The sequence below is a fragment of the Amia ocellicauda genome, unplaced genomic scaffold (assembly GCF_036373705.1).
Source record: "Amia ocellicauda isolate fAmiCal2 unplaced genomic scaffold, fAmiCal2.hap1 HAP1_SCAFFOLD_78, whole genome shotgun sequence".
NCBI classification, from domain to species: domain Eukaryota; kingdom Metazoa; phylum Chordata; class Actinopteri; order Amiiformes; family Amiidae; genus Amia; species Amia ocellicauda.
The window spans coordinates 35,459-59,134 of record NW_027103005.1 but is presented as its reverse complement, the minus strand read 5'-3'; the positions used below and the strand labels follow the sequence as shown (position 1 = coordinate 59,134).

Here is a 23,676-nt window from a genome sequence, read left to right as displayed (position 1 = left end):
AAATCCGTCTGTGTAAAGAGGTGGAGACTGATCTGACTCCGATATCTCATTACTCTGACCGTGCTGAGCGACCATCCTCAGGATCTATCCATCGTTGGGAAGCTTATTAATCTCATGTTTTTATTTGTCTCCCCTGTAAATAATGACCCGACAAACATTTTTTTTTTTTTTTTTTTTTTTTTTCAAATGTTGTACACTTATTTATAACATAACCCCTGCTTTGTATAAGAATTGTGTTGAATAAAAACAAAACTAATGATTCAAAGGCTGTTTTCATTATTTTTTCACCTTAACACGCATGACATCTTTTAAAATCCTCACAAGAACACCCCATCTGTATACATGGCTGGCTAGGGTCGTAAGTCATTGTGTTATAAGGGGGGGTCCACAGTGTCCTGACAAACTCTGCCACTTTTTTATCATTTTGGCCTAAATCCTCACTGTACAAGGCCATAATATCGGGGTATGACCTTCCTTTAGATCTATGATATAAGAAAAACACACAGTGTTGACCACAAGTGAAGGTCTGAAGACTTTGTACTTGACGACCGCTGTAAATGGTTTCTTGACAGTTGTTGAGCAGAAAGTTATTGATCTTCCGAGGGAAAGGTCTGAAATCCGGGGGGTTTCCATAGGAATCAAAAAATTCACCACGGTGGTCCTCCCTTAGATAAATAGCCAGCCAATGTTCTCCGGGCATATTTTTAGGGTGTGTGTTGATTATGTACATTGCAGGTAAATTCTTGATCTTAAATTTAGGCAGCTGGTCGCAGGCGTAGACTCCTTGAAACAGTTTCCGTGAGCCGGCCAGGGCATTCATGATGTGGTTGAGCTCTCTGGTGTTCATTTTAATAATAATCATACAGAACGTTTCTCCTCTGATTCACCTCAATAATGTTGTCAAACACAGCATACACGACCATATTTACAGTGCGTGGTAGAGGCTGCTTGAAACGCATCTCCAAACGCATATTGCCCGTCTTCATCAGAGAAAAATGTTGTCCACACTCTTCGTCAGGGGTCAGGTTGAAACCGTACAGGGTGTATCCGCTGCAGTATTCCCGGCGATCGATCAGCAGAGAGGTTGATCCTTGAGATGGCGACCCGTAGCCAGTACTAGACTGTAATATTCACGAACCGCATTGCCGTTTTCAAAGTCAGGTTGAAAAGGTCTGGATGGAACCTGCACACCATCGACGTACAACGCTATAAATTCCGCGTTATAATGTTTAAAGTTAAAGGGGTTCTTGTTGTAAACCCCGGTAAATGCATCATTATCCACGAGACCTATAATAACCTGTTTTGGGAGCTGACCTAGAAACAGATTTTCCTGGTTCATCACCCGTGTCCCTGCGGGGATACTGTGGACTTTCATATAGACTCTTTCGATCGGGTACTTGGTGTTTGCCATCATTAACGCCTGCGCGTGTCCTAGTTTAACCGCCGGGGAGACGGACACTTTTTTCACAAACAGCGAGGCCGATAATATGGTCAGTTTATATTTTTCAGTATCAGGGGTCATCAGACAAAAAGCACTTTTACTACGGATCATTTTAATTTTAATGTCTACCCCGTTGAGCATGAGTTTTTCTTGGAAAAATATGTCTGCATGGATATGCCCCATTAGCTCAAAGGTCCTCCCTTCTGTTGAAAAGGCCGTTCTTTTTTGCAAACCCTTATTGAGTCCCTCTGGATCCTTGTCGTCCATAGCTTCCGGGGTGTCTTTGAAGAAAAGGCCGGGGCTGAACTGTTTGCTTAGGGTCTCCTCACTATAATTAAGGATACACTCCATCATGGCTCTATAGGGGTAAGTATTGCTGCTTTGACTAATAAGCCGATCTCCCAGGGTCACATCCACCTGTGAAAACATGGTGGCCACCGGGTAATTGATGACCCCAGTGTTGGCCGTCTTCTCGATTGCATCGCCATCCTCATCAGTCACTTTACAGTTCATTAAAATATTCAAATCAATATAATCCTCGCCATTGCCAGCTATAAAAAACTCCAGAGGGGCCGTGTCTGAAATTGCAGAAAGAGGGGGAATCTCTACATATATGCTCTTATCTATACTCGTTTGAGTGTATGGAACTGTAAACAGATCCAGTTCTGATTTGACGCATTCTTCCGATAGACTGTGGACAAAAGACATGTTTAAAAGATGTATCCTGAGGCTCTATTTGTCTTTCTTTGAGACTTTCTTTTTGCAGGTTTTTTCTTGTGCTGCTTCCTTCTCCGAGTGTTTCCACGATATGTTGGAGAATGAGAGATTCTTCGTTTTTTGTTAGCCACGGATCTTCGTCGAAAGATCGTCGATTTTCGATCGAAAATGTAGTTTGACAATAACTTTACCGAAGCGGAAGGGTACGTTGATATTCTGATCCGATTTTACTTCGATCGTGATGTTGTCAAAGTGGGTCTTTGAGACTGGTACGTAGTGTGGCTTGTCATAAGTAATTGTGACCATGTCATTGCTTTTACCTTTAATAAGTACATTTCTCAAAAGGGGGACATAACTATCCCCGACCCTCTGGTGGGTTATGATATCCGTATACACATAAAGAGTGTAAAAGCCGCCCCTGATGTCAGCCGGGAAGGGGGCCACCACTTCTGAGAACCTGCTCTCTGTGTCAGAATAGAACCCTAATATACGCCCCAGTTGGCCGCTGGTTTGAATGCTAATACCTGGTTTTGACACCTTGTACACTCTGTTTTTAATAGGGTTGTAATATAGCTTGATGTTGGGGGTGCCTTCTGAGAACTGTTTATGCATCTCATCTAATATTTTATCCACATTGTCATAATAACCTCCTTGTATCGTGAATGTCCATTGACTCTTTTTAACATCATCAAAAATGGCGAAGGTGGCATCCTTATCTTGTAAAACAGCCCAAGTGTAAGGATACTGTATTTCCGCCAACCCCACTTCCCACGACCCCCTTAGATCTATAGATTTTCCAAATTGTACCGTGTAACTGGATATTTCATTTTTAGGGTATATATCGAGAGAGGCGTTACTGGGTAGAGTCACGTAGAAGCCTCCTGATTCCATCTTGAGTATCGAAAGTAATGCCCCCAACACACCCGCGGCCAGTTGTTATAAGGATTGAATATCGCAAACCTGTTGTTCCGGGACCCAACTATTGAACTTTTCAGGCCATCCAAGCCATTTCACCAACACATATTTTTTCCGGTTCTGGGTTTTTTCAGCTTATATCTTTTCAACTCTGTATACACTGTCTTTACCCACAATAATTTTTTGTAACTCTGCTTCGTAAAACGTTCCTTCTATATCCTCCCCGTCATAGTCTTTTAACCGGTACACAGGGGGGTCTCTAGCCAACTGTTCGGTAACTGTAAAATATTCGTCAGAAAATGTTTGTTCATAAGTACTCCTTAGCTTTGAAACGCGAACCACATCACCGATGTTGAACTTATAAGTAGTTTTTCCCTTCTTAATAAATGGTCCGTATAATTTTTTATAGACCTTAAAAGAATTACTTTGATCAACATCTATAGGCTTCATTTTAATACTGGTATGATACCCTTGGTTGTAAGCATCGATAAAATCCTGAACTTTATCAAAATACTTGAACGTGTTGACCGCTGTAAAATATCTCCACATTTTGGTCTTTATGGTGCGGTTAAACCTCTCCACTACCGATGCCTTAAGCTCATTACTGGTGGTGAAATGATGTATTTTGTGCCTCTTCAGTAGATTTTGAAATTCTCTGTTGAGAAACTCTTTTCCTTTATCAGTCTGCAGTTCTTTAGGACATCGACCCTGGGACAATATATCCTCAAAGGCCCTTGTCACCGCCCAACCTGTTTTATTATGTAGAATGCGAGCCCAGGCATATTTTGATAACACATCGATACACATCAACATAAATTTGTGACCATTGTTATGTTTTGATAAATTTGACATATCGACTAGATCCATTTGCCATTGTGAGTCTATGTCAGTTGCATATATGCGGTTTCTTTTAAAGTTAATCCTGAGAGGTTTATGTAAGGTATAGGCGTCTTGTTCCCGTAACCATTCTGAAACAACCACATCATTAACCTTCACTCTGGCCTCAGCGAGTCCTCTTTGAAAACCCTTCTTACCTGCCAAACCCCCAATCTTGGCTGGGTTGTAGTATAGTTCCTGCATTTGGGGAGCTTGCCGAGTCATTCTGTCAAATAACCACACAGACCCACACTATGCGCAAAGTTTTTATACAAGGTTTTTTATTCAACTTCAGGAGAGCAGATACCCCTTTTTAGACATTTGAGAAAAGTATAACATACACAACAATTTTTTCTACAGTCCAGACAAAAAGAAATCAGATGATTGGTTACTTGATCTATATCAACAAATACCTGTTTCTTTATCTTGTAGGCACACACCTCAGTTACATATGTAAATAAAACAACAATATGACCTATTTTAAAAGTAAACAGAGGTGTATTAAACATGCTCAGTAAAAGGTCATACAGATGTTGATGAAATGGCCTAATATCATTCTTGGCCCCCTTGAGCGCTTCATCCCAGTGTTCGTACCCCCCGGTCTTTGTTACAGCAACCATTAACTTTTCCAGGTTTGAAAGTTGATCCTCATCGATGGTTAAATCTGTAGAGAAAAGGCTCGCGTTGGCTACTTTTCTGTCAAGCACATGGTGTAATAGCGCTCTCAGGTTAGCTGCAGAGTGTTGATGACAGAACCAGTTGCAGAAGCAGTCCAGAACATTCCCCATGTTCAAAGTCCCTTAGTTCAGGTCAGAGTCTGAATCAGTGGCGTAGATATCGAATTCTTCGTCGCTGCCCCCAGCTTTAACTTCTTTTCGGAAGAAATAAACATTTAGCTTGCCAGCGGTTTTTCTACTCGGCTCATCCAGGTCATTGAGCAGCTGCCCAAGTTTCTCTATTGTAAACGGCTCCTTTTTCAGCTCCAGCAAAATCTCATCTATGATTTTCTGGACTTGTCCTGCAGTGACATGTATGTGGGAGTAAGACAGCGCCTTGATTAGTGCCGGTTTCAGCCACGGTTTGTTCAGTCTTCTGTAAAACACGTTGAAATAGAACAGGAAATAGTAACGGTCTGGTTCAAACAAACAACTGTGTCTCAACTGACTGGGGTGATTCACTTCACACCCCCGACAGACTTCTTTCAGAGCTCGGTTGATGAGAGCACTCAGAATATACACCAGGGTGCTTTTAACCACTCTGCTTACTTGGTCACATACCCCGGGCATAAATCCTGCGTCTTCATCACGCCCCCGGGACAGTCTGATGCTCATTGGGTCGCCTGGTGGTTTGTGGGGTGTTTCTACATCCATTGGACTGACCCCCTCCTGAGACGCACAGACGGTAGACAGTTCGGCAAAATCGAGGCCCTCCATGAGCTCCAGAGGCTGGGGATCCCCGAGACTCATTTGGACATCCATCGCACCGCATGTTGTTTCGTCCTGAGGGACCGGGGTCTGAGGTCTTGGAGGGTAACCGCAGTCAGAGGGTTCCGGAGTGTATACAAAATCTGGGGAATAGAACCAGGGGTGATCCCGGGTTTGAAGAGGCCTGTAGAGCCTGTCGACGTCCGCAGCTTTCGGGAAAGACATTCTCTTTAATTTTAAACCATGAATGAATTGTTGTGCCTTTTATCCTATCTCTTCACTACGTCACGACACACCGCCCTCTTAGAAGAGAGTAGCCCCTGAGCCGTCAGACCCCCCTCCAAAACCCCACACGTCGTCTGTTTTATCATCGTCGTCGTCATTCAAGGGGGATATATAATCCATAATCCATCATATTCTCCTTCTAACCGAATCCAGTTGCGAACATTTGGTCAAGATGTCAAAACCATCATTTATACAGTTTATGACCTCTTTCAAGAACGGCCAGTCCACAGCGTCAAACATAATTTCAGTAACCTGTTTTTCTGGATCCTCCACACCCCCTTCAATAGGGTTTGTAATCAGGGTACTGCTAAACAAAACCTTACGATCTGTAGTTAGAGATAGACTCTTCACCACTCTACCGTAGTTCTGCAAGCTTTCCCATTCACACCTTTCAAAACCCTGAGTCGGAGACTCCGTTTCGCATTCTCTTGGACCCTCTTGCAAGCCTTCTAGAGTCTTATCCACAAGCCCCAGATCTCTCCAGGCCATCACCTTCAACCAGTCCTCATAAGAGTATTCAATTACCGTCTCAAGAGGTTCCAACGTACCCTCCTTCTCTCCCAAAGCAAAAAGCTCCACTTCAACATAGCTGGGATCCCTTTTAAAGCGGTAACCCCGTCGAGCCCCCCAGAACAACACCCAGGAGCGTTCAATCTTCAAATTGGTGAGTACAGGAACCCTTGCCCGGAATTGTTTCTTGCGGGGTTTCATGTTGATGTCGCTGGACATGTTGAAGAAGCGGGATGTTTCAGATGCTGAGAATTAAAGAGGTATTGCCTAAAAGCAGCGCGGGTTCTTAAATAGAGAGGAGAGTTTCGGGGCGTTGCCTTCAGAGGGGTGGGGGTATTTATGGGTGGCCTTGTTGTTCAGGGTTTTATGGGTGTACACTTTCTGACGGATATGACGTAGGAATAATTAAGGAAATAATTCTACCTAAAATCACGCCCCCCAATTATGACGTAGGAATATTAATAAGCTTAGGGCATACGTCATAACAAAATAGGCCGCGCCCAAAAAACCCTACTATCTACTCCGGAGTAAGCCCCGCAATGATAGATCCAGCAGGGACCTCGCTGCGTTCGTGGAGGACTTTGAATTCTGCGACGCAGGTCGGGACCTGGTCCCCTTGTTCACCTGGGTGAGTTCTTCTGGCTCCTCCTTCTCCAGGATAGTTCTCGTCCTCCTCAGTAAGCCACTGGAGAGGACCGCCATGTCTTCGGAGGCGGTCTTCTTTTCAGACCACAGGCTCCTGACGACAGAGGTGCTCATCCCGAGCACACGGGAGTCGGGGCCTGGGGTCTGGAAGCTCAACACCTCCCTGCTTGATGACCCTCGTGTTATTAAGACCTTTAGCAGACGCCTCGAGGAGTGGAGGACCCTGAAGGACCTTTTTGATTCTCCCATAGAGTGGTGGGAGATGGTGAAGATAAGGACCAAGGGCTACTTCATTCAGCTGGGGAAACGGAAAGCTCGTGAGAGGCTATTCCCATCTAAACGCCCGCCTCCAGCGCCTGAGTCTTTTACAGCTCAGAGGCTTCGACCTAGCTGAGGAGGTGGCTCGGGTCAAACTGAGTCTCTCCGCCCTCTATCGGGAGGAGCAAGAGAAGATCAAGGTCCTTTCCAGGGTCCGCATCATGGAGGACGATGAGAAATGCAGCCGCTTCTTCTTCAAGAAAACGAAGGAGAGGCGGCCTGCAATGTCCTCCATGATCGACTCCTCGGGGCAAGAGGTGGAGGGCAGAGAGGCTGTTGAGACAGTGGTGCGGGATTTCTACAGGGAGTTGTATGATCAGAAGGTGGTGGATCAAAATCTGATCCATCACTTTCTGTCCCTGTTGGAGTCCCGCAATGAGGGGGACGAGGAGGAGGAGGAGGATCCAGAGATCACCACCACTGAACTCTCCCAGGTGATAAAGAGTCTTAACTCTGGAAGGACACCGGATCCCGATGGGATCCCTGCTGAGTTCTATAAGATCTTTTGGGAGGTGCTTAAAGAAGATCTGGCCCAGGTCTTGGGGTCGATGTACAGAGAGGGTAGATTGGCCCCGTCTATGAAGAAGAGTATCCTCTCCCTTCTTCACAAGAAGGGAGACCAAAAAGATCTGAGGAACTGGCGGCCGGTCAGCCTCCTGTGCACCGACTACAAGATACTGGCCAAAGCACTGACGCTCCAGCTGCAGCGGCCACTCCCTCAAGTCGTGGGTCCCGACCAGGTCTGTGGTGCCCGGGGGAGATCGGCGGCCGACAACGCCATGATGCTCAGGGATGTGGTGGCCTACTCGAACGAGAGAGGGCTTCCCCTGGTCCTAATCAGCTTGGACCAGGAGAAAGCCTTCGACAGAGTGGGCCACGAATACCTGCAGCTTGTCATGGAGAGGATGGGTCTCGCTCTTGGCCTGAGGAAATGGGTTAAGATCATTTACAGCGGTCTAAGCAGCAGGGTCCTTGTGAACCGCCACCTGACCGAACCATTTCCGGTCAGGTCGGGGGTCCGGCAGGGTTGTCCCCTGTCGGCCCTGCTGTACGTCCTCTGTCTGGAGCCGTTCATGCAGGCGATCCGCCGGGACGTCCGGGTGACAGGTTTCCATCTCCCGGGTTCCGGCGGAGAGCAACTGAAGGCCCTGGCCTACATGGACGACGTGGCCGTGGTTTGCACGGACGCTCCGTCCGTGGCCAGGGTCGAGGAACTGCTGGACGGCTTCTGCAGGGCGACGGGGGCCGCTGTCAACAAGGCCAAGAGCGAGGTCTACCTCTCCAGGGCATGGCCTGTCGGCCGGGGCCCGCCGACCGTGTTCCCTGTGAAGCCGTTTATCAAGGTTCTGGGGATCACGATCGACGGGACCAACACGGGCACCCGGAGCTGGGAGGAGGCCATATCTAAGGTCCAAAAGAAGATCCACGGCTGGAGCACAAGGACCTTGACGATGGCTGGTAAGGTGCTGGTCGTAAAGGCCATCCTCTTCCCGATACTCCTCTACGTAGGAATGATCTTCCCCCCAGACAAGGTCATCGCAAAACTAGTGACCCGAATTATATTTCGGTTTGTCTGGGGGAGCAAAATGGAGAGGCTGAAAAGAGTGCAGATGGTGAAGGGTACCCTGGATGGAGGCAGGGGGGTCCCGGACGTTGTGCGGCTGATAAAGGCGCAGGGGCTGGCCTATGTGGTCAAGAACATCCAGGCTGCTGGCAAGAAAGTGAGTTTCATGAACCGCTTATATTTTGCCAGCAGCCTGAGACCATTTGGCCTCTGCGCCATGGATAACACCAGGCCGCACTCGTGGGATCCCCCGCCGTTCTACAGGGCGCTCCGAGCCTTTGCGCTCGAAGTAGACCTCCATAAAGTCGTGCTGGCCTCCTGGGATTATAAGACCATCTGTAGCCAGATGAGATCTACCCAGGAGACCAGCCGGATAGAAGATTTCCCTCCCGAAACCTGCCGGTTTATCTGGGCTAACGCTACGCACGTTTGCCTCACGAATACGCAGAAAGATGTCCCTGGATGGCTGTGAGTCGGTGTCTCCCCACCCGAGTGTATGACACCTGCCCCTATAAGGGTTGCCTGGGGAAGGAGACGGAGGCTCACATCTTTAGAGATTGCCCCTCCGCCTACAGGGTCTGGCTCCTGTTTTCTCCGTTCCTCCACAGGTTTGCCGTTCCTGCGACCGCCCAGCAGATCATATATGGGCCTGCCAGGGGATTAACATCTTCCACCCTGAGGTGCTGGTGGCGTGTCGTCTGCGCAGTGAAGCAGGCCCTGTGGGAGGGACGGAATATCTGTCTATTCAATAAGCAGGAGCTGGACCCGATTGTCATCGCGTGGAGGGGCATGGTGCTTGTGAGGGACTACGTCAATCTGGAGGTCCATCAGAGGGGCAAGGAGGAAGCCTATAAGAACTGGCATATACAAGATGTGGGGGAGCTCAGGATCGCATGATGGGACCCACCTCCGAGGACGGTCTGTTCCCCCTGCTGGAGCCCGAGTCCAAGATCTTTTACCTATTTTATGAATGATTGATTTTAAAATGACTTTTAAAAATGAATTTTAACTGTTTTTAAAGATTTAGTTGTTTTTAAAACACTAATTGTTTAGGGTTTTTTTGGTTTAGTTTTATTCTATTTTTTTGACAAATACATTGTCCGTTTTGGATTTAATTTTAAATGCATTGGAGCTTTTTTGTTTGTTTTTTATTTCTACCTATTTAATTGTTTTTTTATTTTGTCCAGTGCATTTTCAGTTATTTTCAATGTATTTGACCTTTTTGTTGGTAGCAGTTTTGCTTTAATCACGTTTGTTTTGTTGTTTTGTGCACTTGTTTATTTGAAGTTAAGTATTTTGTTTTCGTTAAATCACAAAGATTTTAATTTTTTTTAAGTGATTTTAAGAATTGATTTAAAAAAAAGTTTTTTATCACAAGTATTAAAAATTTGAATTGTTTTTATATGTAAAATGTAAAATACTCTAAACAATAAAACAGAAGGTAGTTTGAGGTGTGTTTGTTATTTGCCATGAGCATGTTGGAGACAGTGTGAAAGAGTATGAGTGAAGTGTGTGCTCCCTAATCCATGTATTGAGGCATGAAGTATGAATGGTGCATATAAATAAAGCTGTGTGTCGGCCACAAGAGCGTCCCTCATGAGAATAGGGTGTGTTGTGATTGAGTTTGCTAGTGTTGTTAGCTGTGATGTATTTTTCCAAAAACAGAAGGGTCACTAACAGCCCAGCCTTTTGCAGTGCATGGGCCGGTCCCCTTCCGGGCTGGCTGGCCTTATATGGTATAGAGAGCAAGCTCCTCCACTACTACTCTCCCCAGTAGTGGACAGCGACACGGGCTTCTATTTATGTGACGTAATACCGCTTGTCATTAGAATGAGGGTGGGGTGTCGTTTCCCATACTCCTTTGCAACTATTTGCACCAGTGAAGCGCACTTGGGTTCTGGGTCTCTTGCCCGTCACATTCACACGAGGAATCCTAGGAACGAAACATGTCATACTGTCTCTTTCATCTCATGTGTAGACATTGGAAACGTATGTGTTTGCTTCATTGTCCTAGAATCTTTTGCGCCACCGTATGCAAATTTATGGGCCCATGATTGTCTCCCTGACATTACCCACCCCGCGACTGTTGCAGCGCACAACAGTGACCACCAGGGGGAGCCCCATCAAAGCTCCATAATATGTGTGTGTGTGTGTGTGTGTGTGTGTGTGTGTGTGTGTGTGTGTGTGTGTGTGTGTGTGTGTGTGTGTGTGTGTCTGAGGCTTTCCTGTTTGACTTTCATACGGTGGTATGTGATCATTGACAAAGATTTCAATCTCTTTAAGTCATTAACGTTAGCATAAAAAGTAATAATGGCGAACTCTGTTTGCAATATTGGTCTGTTGTAAACATTATTAGCTCATTATGACGTTATTTCGAAGCCCCAAACTGATCACACATCAGATGCGCCACTATTGATCAACACTAAACCCACCAGAGCTGTGTTTTGTACGGCTTTGTAATACAACTCGTAATTGTGAAAGATTGCATAAGTCTGCTAATATATGTGCATACCGATGTATACACCCGTTTACACACTTTGTTGCGTACAGTTTATTTTAGTCGTGTTTTGTAGGTTGCATTTTGCTTGTATAGTCGTGTTTATGTATATGAGCTCGTTTAAAAACAAAAGAAATTCAAACAGTGTTCAATTTCCAATGTAAATGCAGTGTTTCTGCCCTGAAAATGTTGGCTGTGATGCTCATATGTAAAACTATGAAGTTTTATCCAACTCTGTTTCTCATTTTCGTCACACATCGCACATTATGCGGTGATTGTATGCAGTACGAAATGCCGGCGGTAGTGTGCAGTGAGAAAATAGCACTACCTTTTTATTGCGATGACAGCCGTGCCGTCTTTAGTTTGATCACAAGCTGCTGCTCATTGCGCTTCATCAAAGCACTGGCGATCAGTCCTGCAGTCTCTCTTTCCCAGAGCACTTCTCTGGGCTGTTTTTCACGCAGCTCGTCCCGGAGGAAACTGAGTTCATTTCAAATGGAGAATAACCCACTGGTTTAGAGCAATGCGAGCACTGCTTGCTCAAGGCAGACACACTGATCAGTTGGTATGTGCACTTCATGGCTAAACTTGATCGATAATGTCTTACTTCAGGCTAAGATGAATGTGTCCTTCTCTTTAGCACAAAGCATTGACGCTGCAAAGGAAGGCAGCTCTGTGGGTAGACTAGTTCATGATGAGCACAAAAATCCAACCTGCAAAATGAAACCGATTCTTGTGGATCCGAAGCCACATTTGTGCCTCTTTGCGATAAGAGACATTTTCCCTGATGAAGAAATCACTTTTAGATACGGAGAGATTAATTGGCCCCGGAGAGAAAAGGTATGTGAATGACTGTATTAGTATGAAATACAATACTTTTGCAGTCAACCTGACAAGTGTAGAAATGTCCCCACGCAGCAGGACAAGCGTGTAAAGTCCTGCTAACAAGAATCTACAGACATGCATGTTTAACTTGTGAAAATGAGCCTCATTTTAACTGGGCTGAGGAATGTGTGGCTGCTGTTGCAGACTTGCTGGAGTCAGAGGAGGCCCTTCGGGATCAGGGTTGAAAACCACTGCAGGCTATCATAGAAAAAGCTTAATTTCGAAGGATGTTCTACAGCGTATGATTAAGTCACTCTGAGTGGCTAACTTACGGATAGTGTCATGTTTGGACAGCAGAACTTGTTAACTTGCAAACCGCAACAAAATGGTCTGAAGCTTTCACTTTGAAACAGTTCAAATACATATCATGGGGCCAAGCAACACATTTGCTGGAAGCCTTTTGTTATTGTTTAGATTTTATTTTCTATTCCTCCAAAACGCATCTTCTCTGAAAATAATGATGCATAGGATGTGTGACCTGCTGTATAAAGTTGTGTTCAGGTTTGTTCAATAAAAAACTCTGATTCCCCCCCCTCCCCGACCCAGCCCCAGACATCCCAAGGAGGAGTCAGCAGGAGTCAGCTCAGCATGGGGAAACTCTTCAGAAAAACCTCTTACAAAACTGTCAAAGACACATTCAGAAAGAAAGAAAGAAAGAAAAAAGTAGAGGAGAAAAACCACAAACAAACCTGGCAGCAGCAAACATGCACACCTGCACCTCCACACTCACTCCCAACAATCACAGCGGCAGACAGCAACAGTCGATAGTCAATAGTCGATAGATAGATAGATAGATAGTTGAGTGAGTGAGTGACAGTGCAGAATCAAATGTCTGGTTGTTACAATAATAGCCATCCTCTTCTATATAGATCGGGGAAAACCATTATTTCCAAGAAGGGTTCAACACAGGCACCTTCTCCGTTAAAGCCACACAGTCGCCACCAGGGGGCCCCAGGCCTCGGTGTTTCAGGAAGGTGAACGCAGCACGCCAACCCGGAGGTCTCGCCACTTCGTCTCCAAGCCTCCCAAGAAGAACGTAAACGGCCCTGATCGCAGACACAGGCCCTCACCCAGGGAGACCACCGCTTTGCCGCCGCTGCCCCAGCCATGGGGCCCAGGTCCCACCGAGACTTGAACTCGGATCGCTGGATTCAGAGTCCAGAGTGCTAACCATTACACCATGGAACCAAGCTTGATGCTCACACTCACGCCAAATGTTTCTGCTCTACGCACACGTCTCGCTCTGTCGCACGGCCAGGTCCCGAGTGAGCCAAGTTGCGCCCAGAGTGCTGTCTGTGGTGGGTCACTTGCGGCGGGCCTTCCTGGTGACAATGAGATATGCAGTTGCATCTAGGTGTGGTGTCCTGTCCTCTTGGCTTCTTTTGGCAAATATCCAGCCTGGCAAGTGTTGTCTTCCTGAGGAAAGGCAAGCAATGCAATCAAGGAATTCCTGGAACTCTGAGAGATGTTTTTGCTGTTGACGACGTGTCACTTTAGAACAGGACAACATGCATCTCTACTTGACTTGGCACAATCTGTGAGGGTTGGGCCAACACAACCTACGCAATGTGTCCACAAATTTGCTCGCGTCTTGAAATACTTGGAATGACCTGTGACCCCATGCCATGCAGAAGTCCACAGCTATGCGTGTCAGCATGCACTGCTCCTCATCCCCAATGTGCCACTTGTAAGAACTGTGTAAAAAGCGACATAGAACGTGATCAGCAAAGAAACACAATTCTCCTGAGACCGAAATGTTTTGTGTGCGGACTGAAAGCACACCTTAGCCGAGCACGATCACAATCTATATCCACAGTTAATTTAAGCAGTATCATATTGTAACCGTTTCAGTATGTTATCAACCCTTCCGGATCCAAAACCAGGAGTCAGACACCCTTTTCGGTAGACACGCTGTTGACTTCTCACAAGCCCCATCCGCCTTCACAAAGGCAGTGCTAGCAGTGGAAAGAAGGAAGAACTGCAGGAGAAACGCCTGGGGCTATTTAGAGCCCGATTACTCATGTAGCGTTATGTTGGGTGTATTTGGATAAGAGCATTTGGGCTCTGAGCTGAAGCACTGATCTAAAGAAGACCTCTCCCCCCCCAAAGTTATCAGATTTCCTTAGCTCATCAGCTTGGAACTGGTTTGCATCAAAGTGACAGTTTTGGGGAGGATGGCACCAAGAAGAGGCCAAATAGTTTGGAATTCTGCTATGAGATGTCTGGAGAAAGGGGCCTGTAGGTGATAAAAACTCTTTGAAGTGGACGAGAGCCGAAATCCCGACATAGAGCTACGAACCTGGGCCAACCGGCATTTCCAAAAGATGGCATGGATTGACATCAGTCATAAATCAAGCCCCCCTCCAATAGGACACTGGGGGCTGAAACGAGAGACTCACCTTCGTCTTACTAACCGGTATTGTAGTCAATGTGTTTATAACCTTTTTTGTTTAACGATTTGTGTTATCATATGCAATCCCATGGTCTTTGATTTGGTCACGGAAGTGATTTGTCTTTGATTTGTTGATCTAGAGTTGAATTTTAATTAGTTTTTCCCTTTTGTATAATTAGTGTAGTGATACATTTAGTCTTTGTTTTGAATAAAGTTGACAATTTATATCTTTGGAATTGGTGTCTGCATCCAATTATTACAGAAATTGAGTTCTACAAGATTCCAGGATTCGTGATAAGGTGATACTATAAAATCACTTCTTTACTTGAAATTTATAAGTGTACCTTACGCTACAATGTTTAACTTGTGAAAATGAGCCTCATTTTAACTGGCCTGAGTAATGTGTGGCTGCTGTTGCAGACTTGCTGGAGTCAGAGGAGGCCCTTCGGGATCAGGATTGAAAACCACTGCAGGCTATCATAGAAAAAGATTAATTTCGAAGCATGTTCTGCAGGGTATGATTAAGTCACTTTGAGTGGCTAACTTACGGATAGTGTCATGTTTGGACAGCAGAACTTGTTAACTTGCAAACCGCAACAAAATGGTCTGAAGCTTTCACTTTGAAACAGTTCAAATACTTATTATGGGGCCAAGCAACACATTTGCTGGAAGCCCTTTGTTATTGTTTAGGTTTAATTTTCTATTCCTCCAAAACGCATCTTCTCTGAAAATAATGATGCACAGGATGTGTGACCTGCTGTATAAAGTTGTGTTCAGGTTTGTTCAAGAAAAGTGCATTGTTTATATCGTTTGGCCATGTTGGATTGGTCAGAAATAATTTGTGTGCAGTGTAATATATTTTTGTTAAGTAACAGTGTACAAGCAAACTCTCACTTGAAAATAATTCCTTCTGAAGTTTTTTAATTTATTATTATTTTACTTTTATGGTTGAGTTTTAAGAAGACACTTCTTAGTAGATTTGTGTTGTAACTCCAATGTCATAAAAAACAAACAAATGAAAAACAATATAGGCAGTCACAATAACTTGTCAGCTTAAACTGGCTTGGTCAAGCTGCCTCCCTTCTTGAGCTTAAGTTGCTTGACTTCTGGTTTTTCCAGTTTTTCCTCTTTTTTTTCTGGGAGCAACACAGGTGCTTTTGAGTTGCGGGGGTGACTTCAGGATCTCTAGGTAGCACACTGTTTTAGGCAGGCTCCTTTTTGTGTTTTTCGAGAGACGCGGAGCGAGAGTGAAGTGGGTTTTTGTTATGGCCTGTTTTTGACTACACTATATCCCTACTTTGACAATAGACTCCTTCTTTGATGCATAGGTCTTTATTTCTGCCTGTGATTCTTTAACTTGAACTTTGTTTTTTATTCTTGGATTTGTCCTGTTTGGTGCTCTTTCATTTTTTTGCAAGGACTTTGTTTTATGGTTTTTTGTTGGAAGGATTTTTCTCTTCCATCTATTGGACTATTCTTGTTCGGATTTCCATCCGGATTCCAGAGGACCATTTACAAGAGACTGTTCCTGGTGCAGGGGTGAGACCAGTCCAATACTGAAGGATTTTATTCACTTTGTGAATCTCTGTTTTTGTTTTTGAAGAGACTTTGTCCTAAGCCACCGTTTACCTCTCTTGTTATGTTTTTTAAATATATTTTATGTTCTTTGTATATTCTCTACAGTGCTTAGTGTATGCTTAATGTATCTAAAGGTCTGTAGCTTGTACATATGTATATAAATACATTTGTGGTAAGGTACTTGGGGGGGCAATATACTATGGGATATCACCTTATCTGCTTCATTTGGCTTTATTTTCTATAACTCTGGCAATACTCCCTAAGTACCAGGAGATTGTTACAACAACCTTTGGCACTTAGAGATTTGTTTCAACTCAGCCTTCATTATTAATGTGAGCATCCCTACCAGGAATAAGTAACTCTAAGTATAATAGAATAAAGTAAGACAATCAACTCAATTGTTGTTAAATCAGAGTCCTGCACTGGCACAGACTGGAAGGGCCAATAAAACCTTCTGTATTCGGCTGCTATTAGTTTTAAAGTTCATGGCCATTGTACAGTTGTGCCATGTTATTTCCAATTTCCAAGTGTGTCAGCGAGTCCTCTCTCTCTCTCTCTCTCTCTATCTCTCTCTCTCTCTCAGTGCTCAGTGCCCTGCCCCTGGTGCAGCAGCTGCTGTGTGTGGTCCAGAGCAGCGGCTCTGCGGAGAGAGAGACGGACGACACTGACTTCAGACTGCTGTACCACGGTGAGCGGCTCACGGCGCCACGGCACTCAGCACCTCGGACTGCTGTTAGTACTGTCGTTGTTGTGTTGTGGAGAGTGGTGTCTCACAGCTGCGTGCTGCTCTGTGTGCAGTGGCTAACCTGGCTGTCAGGCTGAAGCCATCCCACTCTGAGGCCCTGCAGCCTGCGCTCAACTCCCTGTACTGCAGCCTGGCTCTGTCCCCCGAGCCCTGCGCCAACAGAGGTGAGAGAGAGATGCAGAGATACTCAGAGAGATGCACACAGACACACAGACTGTTGGGGTAAAATTGCCCCCTGTGTATTGTATATACCCAGTGTATAATACTCTGCATGTTGGGATAACAGAGTACAAGGATTTTTATATGACCTATATTATGTAGGCATAGTGATTATTTAACCTACTGTAACCATGTAACTCATTGTATTGTATTCTTATTGTAGGATTAGTTTAGACCAGACGCTGCAGATTTGACATTGACATATCTCACTGGAAATGTTGCCGTGGCAGGGGGGCTGAAACTTGTCATTATTGCAAAAATAACATAACACTTGAACCCACGGCCGTCCCCTCGTCTCTATCTTGGAAATGTCAAACCACAAACTCCCTATATTTATATTATGTTTTGAGGAACAGCTCAGAGCTGACAACATAAACAATATACATGCTGCTCTTCAGACTAACCAGCAATAAGATAGAGTCCCACGTCATCTAGCGCTAGGCAGACCGTGCAGATATGTCAACCGAAACTGTCGAGTGTGTTAGGGGTTATGATATTGGACACATTCCATGTCTGCCTAGCAACTAGATCTGTATATGATATGTCCTGCCCCGCAACTCTGACTTCTGACATGTATAAAACTGTGTGGTGTTGCAAAAATAAACTGAAGACAAACGATCTGGCATTGTGTTGGTGACTTTTTTGTTCCCGAGCTCGTCTCCTGCGGAGGATCCACCATCCTGCACTGACGGCGCTGGGTTATCCTAGTCCAGGGAACCTGAAGGGTTTACTTCTGGTGAAGTGGTTGTACCTTAACACAGACACGTGTCCTTTTGTCATAAGATGAGCTACAATCTCTCCCTCTCTCCAGCCGTGTCCATGCTGCTGTGTAACACAGCTCTGATAGTGCTGCTGCAGGCCGTGCTGGAGCTGCCCCCTGCTGTCCCCTGTGTATATGTATTGTGTCAGTGAAGGTATAAAGTGGTGTGTGTCAAGGCTTACTAGAAGTGTACTTAAGAAAGATAAGGTGAAGCCAAGGGTCGGGCCAGAAGGTAGTTTGAATTGGCGCCAGTGTCCTTTCCCATAAAGACCTAAGGGACGTAATGGCAAGGTCACTGGCGCTGGGGGAGGAGGCCTGCGGCAGCAGACAGCCGGGAAGGGAGAGACCACCCCCTCCCCCACCATTAGTTAAAAGAACAACTAGCGGGGTCTACCCGGTTCTCTCCCCAGTTGTACACAAAGCCTCTGCCCTGCCATCTGCTCGTCGGGCCTCGGCCACAAAGGAACCAGGGAGAACCTCCAGCACCACGGGCCCTGAGCCCAGTGGAGTTTCGCCAATCTTACCGGGTGGCGAGAGCCGAGCCTTCCCCATAGTCTTCCTAGAGGATCAAGCGGTGAGGCAAATGATTGAAATGATGGGTGCTAGCGCTAAGCTAGGTGAGGGAGAAGAGAGGAGTGGGGAAGAGAAAGGTTTCTTTACATGATTGTTACGGAGCGGGTAATTGCCCTCACAGCCATTATGGCATTAATTATTATATCAATAAATGTGAGGAGCATTGCTGAGGTGAAAAAGAGGACCGATGTTTTAAACTCTCTGGCTGGTATGAAGGCGGATGTCATCTGTTTGCAGGAGTGCGGCATCCCGTTCCAAAAGGAATATAAAGATCTCCGGGACACTTGGACCCTAGGAGAATCCTTCTGGTCGGGGTCCAACGTGTCCCGAGCGGACGGGATTGCCGTACTCCTGAAAAACCCCTTCATAGAGGTAAAGGCATTTGACGTTATAGAGGCGGGCAGACTGGCCAGCCTCGATTTTAAATACAAGGGGGCTGTATTGAGGCTGGTCAATGTCTATGCCCCCACCAGCCAGAGAGAGAGAGTCCTCTTTCTCCCTCAGCTACGCCCGCTCCTGATCGGCACCTTACCAGTTATCGTTTCAGGTGATTTCAACTGTGCTCTGAGGGATGTAGACCGGAGAGTAGATAGTAGGGTTTTTTGGGCGCGGCCTATTTTGTTATGACGTATGCCCTAAGCTTATTAATATTCCTACGTCATAATTGGGGGGCGTGACTTTAGGTAGAGTTATTTCCTTAATTATTCCTACGTCATATCCGTCAGAAAGTGTACACCCATAAAACCCTGAACAACAAGGCCGCCCATAACCCATTGTTCTTGTTGTTCTTGTTGGTCAACTGTAGAGTGTGAATGGGTCGGCTCTTCCTGTAGTGTTTGGGGGTCTTTTTTAAATATACATGTAATGGTTTAGTAAATCTAAACCGTTATAAGATCAACAAGTTCTGTTGTCTGTAATGGTCCCAGGTCCTAACAATGCCTGTTTTGCATAGGGTACTTATGTTATCCACACTGTCTCTGTCTCTGTCTGTCTTTCTCTCTCTCTCGCCCAATCATTTTATAAGATCAACAAGTTCTGTTGTCTGTAATGGTCCCAGGTCCTAACAATGCCAGTTTTGAATAGTGCGTTTATCATATTCACACTGTCTCTGTCTGTCTCTCTCTCTCTCGCTCAATCATTTTATAAGATCAACAAGTTCTGTTGTCTGTAATGGTCCCAGGTCCTAACAATGCCTGTTTTGCATAGGGTACTTATGTTATCCACACTGTCTCTGTCTCTGTCTGTCTCTCTCTCTCTCTCTCGCCCAATCATTTTATAAGATCAACAAGTTCTGATGTCTGTAATGGCCTTGTCCTAACAATGCCTGTTTTGCATAGGGTACTTATGTTATCCACAATGTATCTGTCTCTCCCCTCAAATTTAATTAAAAATAAAATTAAAAAAGAGTGTGTGTGTGGGTGTTTGTGTGTATAGGTTAATTGTTTTTGTAAAAAAAAAAAAAAAAAAAAAAAAAGCTGTGGTTATATTTTATCTCTCACATAATGTGTTCATTCGTTTTACTTAAATACATTCTAGGGTCTTAAAGCTCATAAGAGTTAGACTTAAGATAAGGATATGCTTTTAAGTTGTTTTAGCAGTCTCAATCCCTGATGATAAGGAATCGTTTAAAAAATAAAAACAACTGATCACTCAAGGCTAAATAGATCACAACACTCAAGGCTAAATCACTCACACCATGGGGGGCGGGGGTGGGCTCAGACAACCGTAGGTATGGCGTGTGGTATCAAAACATTCAGAATACTTTTAAACTATATAATTTATAAGCTTTGTAAAATAAACCCAAATATCTCTTTTGCGGGGATAAACACTGTTCTGAGTAGTTTATGACTTGTTTAATACCAAACAAAGCATTAAAAAAAAAAAAAAAAAAAAAAAAATCACGGTAAAAGCGCTAGTTATTTTAGATCTTTATAGTTATTTTCTTGGCTCAGGTTGTTTTTTAGCGCTTCTAAAGGCCTGAAATATTCTTAGTGGTTGTTGACTATAGGTCTAGATGCTTAAAAATGATTTTTTGAGAGACCAAAAGGTTCTAATAAAAGTTTAGAGTATAGAGGAGAGAGATCGTCTCCATCTTGGTTTCTATTTGAAATTTGATGCAGTGTCATTTTATTGGTTGGTTTTGATATGTTAATTGGTAACAGGGCGGCACAAAGGCCAGACCAGAACAATGCCTTACAAGCAGATCCGGCATGTGGCCATCAGTATAAGTATGAAGGTCTGGTCTTCAGCTCGACAGACTCATACTGACCTTTCGATTTAAGACTAAAGATCAACAATGTCCGGAAACAACATCAGCGACTTCGATTTAAACGAGTTTTTAGGTAAGTCTTCAGATTATTTTTATTGACTCAGAGCGTGTTGTGTGCATGTATTGTAAATAAGGCTATAGCATCTGTTTTAAGTTCTGTAAAATTATTTTTCAGCCAGTCAACAGGAGTTAATTCCCAACGCTGAGGAGATCATCTGGAACAACGACGGTAAGCTTTTTGTGTTTGCGCTCATGGGTTCTTATGTATGGGTGTGTGTGGTTTTGAAGCGGCTCATTAGAGTTATGGAAATGTTTTAATATATATTAATGTGATTAATGTCTCAGAGGATCGACCAAGAGAAGTGGTTGTCCCTAGACAGGCTGTCTGCCGACCGGGTAAGAACTAAACCCCCGTTTGTTTGTATAACGTTTCTGTAAGATGTTTGAGTCCAGTTTTGTTAATTTTAAAAAATTATCCTTTCTAACAGTATTAAGAAACGTGGTTCGAGACAACGAAAGGCCTTCCACATCGAGGGCTTGTTTCGTTTTACCTTCGAGAACCGTAACCTTTCAAGAATCTGAAAGGACGTCAGCCCCAGTATCTGATAGCTGTGAGTATATATCTGCAGTCTGTAAATAAGAGGTTAAAGCTTTTTATAAAGCGGTGTGGTTAAAGGTTAAACATGTCTCTTACCTTCACAGCGGTGCAAAAAGCTAAACCAGCCGAAAAACATAAGAAACGATTATTCTGTGGAGGTAAGTAAGATCTTTCAAACTTTAATGTTTTTAAAAGGGCTTTGTTTGCCCGTTGAGGGCTAATATTTAAGCGATGTGTGCCTGTTTCCTGTAGGGCAGGGGGTTCTGGGAAAGATCTTTAGAAGTCCGGACAGGTCTAGGCTTGTTTCTGGGAAACGTGTTTAGAAATGACCGATTGCCGTACCGTCTGGTTAGGAAGTTAAGCCGTCCGAAAGGGTTTAGTAAGTTGTTTGGCTTATCTCCCGCTATTATACTTCTGTTTTAAAGTGGTTGTAGGAAAAGGCTTCAAGGTGTTCATTGTATTTAATATTTAAACAGATCGTGAAAACGTTTGTGAAACAGGAAGTCCCGGGATCAGGAAGCGTTTACACTTGGAAGGTTCGTTTAAAAATTAAATGTTGTTGTGTGTGTGTGTGTGTATAAAAGTGTTTTATTAACAATATTACAGTTTTTAAAGAAACATTTAAGAAACAGTTTATTTACAGCGGCTTCTCTGTTTTACATTTATTATAAGGTTTTAGATTTTATCAAGTCCTAATAAATATATTTTCTGTAAATAATAAGGCGTTGTAGTGAATGTCTAAGGCTATTTTCAAAGGTCTAAAAAAGCTAAAGGTTTTGAATGTCCTGGACATGTTGTTTTAAGTTTGATTTCTGTCGCCGTTCAAAGATGTAAATGTAATGTATATTATTATTCTTCCCAAGACTCTTGGGATAGTCATTCTGTGGATGAGCTATTGAGGACAATTACCCCGTCTAAGTGGGATCAAACATCTTCCCCGGTGAGATCACCGAGAGGATCCCCCACGGTGGTCTTGGAGACCCCCCAACATCTACTCAGGCCACAGCCTTCTGGGGGTAATTCAACACCCCAGATTCAGCCCACCGCATTGTCGGGCGGAACAAATACAGGCATCCAACAACCTCAGGGGTCGCCGTCAGTCAGGGCTGACACACCACCCAACGACGGCCTGGTTTCAACATCGTCCCCCCAGATCCGTTTCTTGGCTACAGAAACGCGGAACAGTACCCCGCGCTTGGCCAGGGTGTCACCGCAAAGGCCTTCTTGGTCTCTGTCCGTGAGTATACGCTCGCTCCCTGCCTCCTTCGACCGAGATTTACCGGAGCGACCATCCTTTGAAGCTGAGCCAGGCCACCAGCCCCCGGAGCTACTTCCTGAAGGTCGGCATGAGTTGCTACATACTTTGTTACAAAATCAAAGACTTGTGTTAGTGGGGCAAAACCTGGTGATAGAGAGCCAAAACACCCTTATTAATACCCTTACCCTAACGAATTGTACGGTATTTAATGTTTTAATAGACACAAAACGCCTTACTATTGTGGGTTGTTGGAAAAATAAAAAATAAATTAAAAAATGTCCGGACTTGGTAAAGGAACTCACAAACTAAAGGATTATGAACAAGCTAGGGCCCCAAAAAGACCTTCCCGAGAGAACATCCCCGGCCCTGTTGTGAACTCCTCTGATGTCCCAATGAACCCGGAACTATTACAAATGATAAATGATTTAAATAACCCCCAATTACCACCGATAGAATGTGAATTAACAGACTTACAGGTGAACCCCGACCTGTTACAGATGGTCAATGATCTAAATAACCACCTCCCACCGATAGCGCTTATAGAGGTTCACCCCCTAGTTCACCCCGATTTGTTTGAAATGGTGGAGGCTTTGGAGGAGCTACCCCGACCAAATTCTGCCCCTATTATAAATGATTTGAGACAATTAGAACACAGGATGGCGGCAGAAGCAGCCGTCACTATAGAGGAGGGTCTTGACATTAACCGGTTGGATATCTTTGAAGGACTTTTACAGGCTTTAAATGAGCCTCCTCAAAAAGGGGGTTTTGTAGATGTCAGCAGTGGGGGTGTTCGGAATGTGGAGGGTTCTGAGACTGATAAGGCTGTGGAGGACATGCTCTGTGAGAATGTAGGGGGTGAAGGCTTTGTTCAAAATGATGATGTGTCCAAGAGTACCAGTGATCCCGTGATTATAGATAGACCGGCCTATAACAATTTTGAAATGATTCAGCGTTTTAATTTTGCAGAACTTTTAAATTGTGACAATTATGCAGAAATATTTGTCAGCATACACGAGGCCTTGCAAAACATGCTTGAACAGGTTGCTGAAAGGGTCAGACCTCGAGATGTTGTACAGTTAGAACTCAGAGGGGATGATTTGTTTAGCAACCTATCTGTAATGCTGAGTGGAGTTAATTTAGATGTTGATGAATTTCTGGCTAAAATCGAAGCGTTATTGCAAAGTAACGCAGCCATCTTAGCTGATGA

General features: G+C 44.5%; 1 non-coding gene across 1 annotated transcript; it reads right to left on the bottom strand.

The window, feature by feature from the left end:
* Nucleotides 1–13,193: 13,193 nt before the first annotated feature.
* trnaq-cug (transfer RNA glutamine (anticodon CUG)) lies at nt 13,194–13,265 on the bottom strand. Its single transcript has one exon. It is a non-coding gene; the product is annotated as a tRNA-Gln (tRNA).
* Between the last annotated feature and the right edge of the window lie 10,411 nt (nt 13,266–23,676).